The sequence below is a fragment of the Mandrillus leucophaeus genome, unplaced genomic scaffold, assembly GCF_000951045.1.
Source record: "Mandrillus leucophaeus isolate KB7577 unplaced genomic scaffold, Mleu.le_1.0 Scaffold2099, whole genome shotgun sequence".
Classification (NCBI taxonomy): domain Eukaryota; kingdom Metazoa; phylum Chordata; class Mammalia; order Primates; family Cercopithecidae; genus Mandrillus; species Mandrillus leucophaeus.
In genome coordinates this window covers 13,874-18,393 of record NW_012102142.1, presented here as the reverse complement: position 1 = coordinate 18,393, position 4,520 = coordinate 13,874, and the positions used below count along the sequence as shown (strand labels likewise).

The 4,520-nt window shown below is 56.5% G+C and overlaps 1 pseudogene across 1 annotated transcript; it reads left to right on the top strand.

Moving 5' to 3' along the window:
* Nucleotide 1: 1 nt before the first annotated feature.
* Nucleotides 2-4,515, top strand: LOC105539785 (annotated as a pseudogene). Its single transcript, XR_001006103.1, has 9 exons — nucleotides 2-26; nucleotides 417-860; nucleotides 1,135-1,202; nucleotides 2,514-2,589; nucleotides 3,021-3,124; nucleotides 3,672-3,774; nucleotides 3,858-3,961; nucleotides 4,045-4,198; nucleotides 4,285-4,515. The product of XR_001006103.1 is annotated as a putative golgin subfamily A member 6B (transcript).
* The last annotated feature ends 5 nt before the right edge of the window (nucleotides 4,516-4,520 follow it).

Below are 4,520 nucleotides of genomic sequence, written 5' to 3'. Positions count from 1 at the left end.
CTTGTCCGAACTCAAAAACCAGATGGGTAAGATGGGGCTGGTGTGACCTGGCAGCAGGACTGGCATCAGAGGGCTGTGGGGTGGCTTAGAGTGCCCCATGGAGGTGGGTGGATGGAAGGGCTTTGAGGCAGAGGGAAAGTGGTCTGTGTCAGCAGCCAGCAAGCCTTGTCATCTCCATGAGCCTCAGGGTCCCCATCAGCAAAGAGAGAGGAGTGCCCATTGCCAGCCACCCACAGTGCTCTCTATCTGACATGGCTGGGAAATTGGCTACCATTGGGTGTGAGGAATCATTAGCAGTGAGGCCAAGTTTCTGAAGCCTGAGAGGAGCTGTGCATCAAAAGGAGGGTTTTTTCGGGGGGGTGGGGTGGGGGATTGGAGGGAATCCACAGGCCCTTATTGTCTATTTCATTTCTCAGCTGAACCCCCATCCTCGGCACCCTCAGTAGGGACCTCTGAGGTGGAACAGCTACAAGATGAGGCCAAACACCTGAGGAAGGAGGTGGAAAGCCTGGAGGGAAAGCTCCAATCCCAGGTGAAAAGCAATCAGACCTTGAGTCTCCTGAGCAAGGAACAAAAGGAGAGACTCCAGGAGCAGGAGGAGAGGAGGCTGCAGGAGCAGGAGAGACTGTGAGCAAAAGGGGAGGCTTTGGGAGCAGCAGAAGAGGCTGGGGGAGCAGGGTAAGAGGCTGCAAAAGCAGGAGGAGAGGCTGCAAACGGAGGAGGAGAGACTGTGGGAGAAGGAGGAGAGGCTACGAAAACAGGAGGAGAGGCTGCGAATGCAGGAGGAGAGGCTCGCGCTCTCCCAGAACCACAAGTTCAACAAGCAACTGGCCAAGCCTTAGTGCAGCTTTGAGGATCTGGTGGGTTGCCCCACCTGGGCAGCCTGCCCTCATCCCTAGCCCTCCAGGCCTTTGTTTCCCCACCTGTAAAATGAGGCAGTGTAGCCCTCACATGACACGGTACTTCTAAAGACATGTGAGCCAGAGCTCATCAGGCCCTGCTCTGATGGCTGTGAGGGAGAGGGGATGATTTTTCTAACTTGCCTCCACCCTTCCCGGTGACATGGGAGGCAGACACCAAGTTCTGGGGTCTCCAGCTGCAGTGGCTGACCACTGATTGCTTCTCTCTGTCCAGAACAATGAGAACAAAAGCGCACTGCATTGGAGCAGCAAGTAAAGCAGCTGCAGGAGAAGCTGAGCGAGGTGAAGGAGACGGTAACCTCTGCCCCATCCAAGAAGGGCTGGGAGGTGGGCAGCAGCCTCTGGGGAGGGGAGGTGCCAGGCCAAAGGCAGCTCCAGCTGGGGGGCAGGTGATGGCAGCACCCTCCAGGGCAGCTCCATGACTGTTTCTTGCTTCCTGCCCTCTGATTTTAGAGGTGGGTAGCCTTGGGCTCCTCCCAGGTCTGGACATCATCTTCCCAGCTAGAGGCATAGATTACCCCAACCATAGGGGAAGAGACAGCTGAACAAGAGTCTCCTTATGCCAGGCACAGTGGCTCCTGCCTGTAATCCCAGCACTTTGGGAGGCTGAGGCAGGAGAATCACTTGAGGTCAAGAGTTTGAGACCAACCTGGCCAAAATTGCAAAACCTCATCTCTACTAAAATAACAACAACAACAAATTAGCCAGGCATGGTGGCGCATGCTTGTAATCTCAGCTACTCAGGAGGCTGAGGCACGAGAATCGCTTGAGCCTGGGAGGTGGAGGTTGCAGTGAGCCGAGATTGCACCACTGCACTCCAGCCTGGGCCACAAGGTGACATTCTGTCTCCAAATAAAACAAAAAAGCCTCCTTAGATTCAAACTGGATTCCAACCTCGATTCCACTGGTCACCATTCAACTACTTTTCATCTCTGTTTCTTTAGCTTCAAAAGGAAGTTAGCATTTTTCTTATGGAGGTGCTGGGGATTAAATGAGAGAACACATGGAAAGCATTAGGCTTGTAGCACACTTAGCAGATGGTGGTTGGCTCCCTCTGCTTTTCCACCAGTCTGTGGCCTACAGTTTAAATAGTGGGAAGAAGGACATGAGATTTGAGGCTGGGGAAGGAAACATGTGGCAAGGGAGGAAGTCTCTTAGGCCTGGAGAAAGGGGCCAGGGGCCTGGGCAGGTAACAGAGTCCCACTGTGCCCTCGCTACCCTATTAATGGGCCCAGAATCTGGAAGCCAGCCACCACATGCCCTCATGTCCAGGCTCTTCCTGCAGGTGGAGCTGAAGAGCCAAGAATCTCACAATCTGCAGCAGCAGTGAGACTAGTACCGGGGTCACCTGCAGCAGTACGCGGCCACCTATTAGCAGCTGACCTCTGAGAAGGAGGCGCCGCACAGGCAGTTACTGCTGCAGACCCAGCTTGTGGACCAGCTGCAGCAGCAGGAAGCTCAGGGCAAAGCGGTGGCTGAGATGGCCTGCCAAAAGTTGGAGGAGACCTAGGAGAGGGAGTTGCTGAGGACAGGGCCCTGAGGGGATGACCTGGCGACCTCTGTGCCTTCTCACTCTGTTTTCCATCCCCTTAGGAGTGCCTAGAAGCTGCCGGCCAGCAGAACCAACAGCTGGAGGCCCAGCTGAGTCTCATGGCTCTCCCTGGACAAGGTACAGGGGACCACTCAGAGGAAGAGGAGAGAGCCCCAGGAGGAAGGGGGGACTGTTAGCAGCATAGGATTGAGGGGTTGGAAGAGACCTTTAGAACAGCTGGTTGTTATGCCAACCGGGTGTCTGCACTAAGTTCGGCATCAATATAATGACCTCCTGGGAGCAGGGGGCCGCCAGGTTGCCTAAGGATGAGTGAACTGGCCCAGATCAGAAAGGGAGCAGGTCAGAACTCCCGCACCAACTGCTAGTGTGACTGTGCCTGGGCAATATAGAAGATCTTGGTTCTTAAAAGGAAAACTAAAGAACAGCAGCTCATTCCCCTCTGGGGAGGGGCTGGCTCAGGGTTACACAGTGAGGGTGGGGACAGAGGTGGGCCCACAGTACGTCCCTTGTTGGGTTTTCTGAGGACCCCTCTGGCCACCTCCCTGCAGAAGATGGAGGAGGACATCTGGACACTGAGGAGGAGGGGGTGCCTCGGCCTATGCCGAGTGTCCCAGAGGGCCTGGAGAGCCAGGAGGCCACAATGAGTCTGACTGTCCCTGCCCCGCTTTGCCACCTTCCTCTGTGGCCCCTCCCAGACCCCCTTATGCTCTTGGTTTCCCCGCCTTCTGATTTCTCTGGACCTTCACCCCTTCCGGGAGCCAGTGGTCAGACACCACTTCACCTGTGACCAACAGGTGCACTCTCTGAGGCCCCAAGGGAAGGGGCTGTGCTCCACCTCCCTGCCCCATTTGTTCTGTGTACGCCCTACAAGAATACTCAGCTCTTGCCTTCATGTGGCATTTTCAACTCCGCTGGAGCCAGTGCCCAGGAGGAGCAGGCACGGCTATGTGGGCAATGGAAGGTGCAAAGGCTGTGCGGCCTGCACCTGGCTCACCTGGTGGCCTCGGCCTGGAAGGAGCCAGAGGCAGAGGCCCGAGCCCTAGGGACTGGGGGTGAGTTTGTGTGTGGGGAGAGCTGCCGGGCCCTGTAGGAAGCCATGGAGAAGGTGAAGGTGAGTGAGTCCTGGCATGGGCCATGAAAAGTGGGGGCAGGGCAGGAGAGGTCACTCCCAAGATATGACCCTATTATTTTGGCTGCAGAGCGGCTTTATGGACCTCCCAAAGGAGAAGGTGGATGGGAAGGAGCAGGTGGAGAATCTAGAGCTTGGATTCATCCAGCTCTCTGGAGCAACAGACGGCATGAGTGAGCGGGAGGCCACAGCATGGGCACGGGCAGCTGCAGGGCCATTGTAGGGGCCCCAGCGTCTGAGCCCTGTTCTCTTGCAGGAGAGTACTTCACCATATATGGGAGCCAAGGGGCAGTCCCAAACACGCGGCACCAGGAGGAGGAGGACGTCAGCAGTCTGGCCCAGAATGAGGAGGAGATGAACGTAGGGCACGAAACATTTCTGCAAGGGTGGGGGTGGGTATGAGCACAGGCTCTAATGTGGTAGCTGAGCACTCCTCCCTTCAGGTGAAGCTGCTGGAGCTGCAGGAGCTGGTGTTGCCGCTTGTGGGTGACCACGAGGGGCATGACAAATTCCTCCCCACTGCCCAGAACCCTGCTGATGAGCCCGCTCCAGGGGCCACAGCCCCCCAGGAACTTGGGGCTGCCCATGAGCAGGGTGGTGAGTAGAGCCCTCAGGCGGGGTGGACAGGCAGGGGCAGGGGAGGCTAGCACTGTGCTCAGACCCCCGCCTCCCTCTCTCCGAAGATTTTTATGAGGTGAGCCTGGCCAACAGCATGGAGCCTGCACCAGGAGAGGCCAGGGAGGGTTCTCCCCATGACAACCCCACTGCACAGAAGATTGTACAGCTGCTTCCTGTAATGCAGGACACCCAGGAGCACCCAGGCTTTGCCAGCAAACCCTGCGTGCCATTCTTTTACCGGGCAGCTGAGAACAGAGAGATAAAAATCATCATCATCTAAGAGCTGGTCAAGAAATTAAAA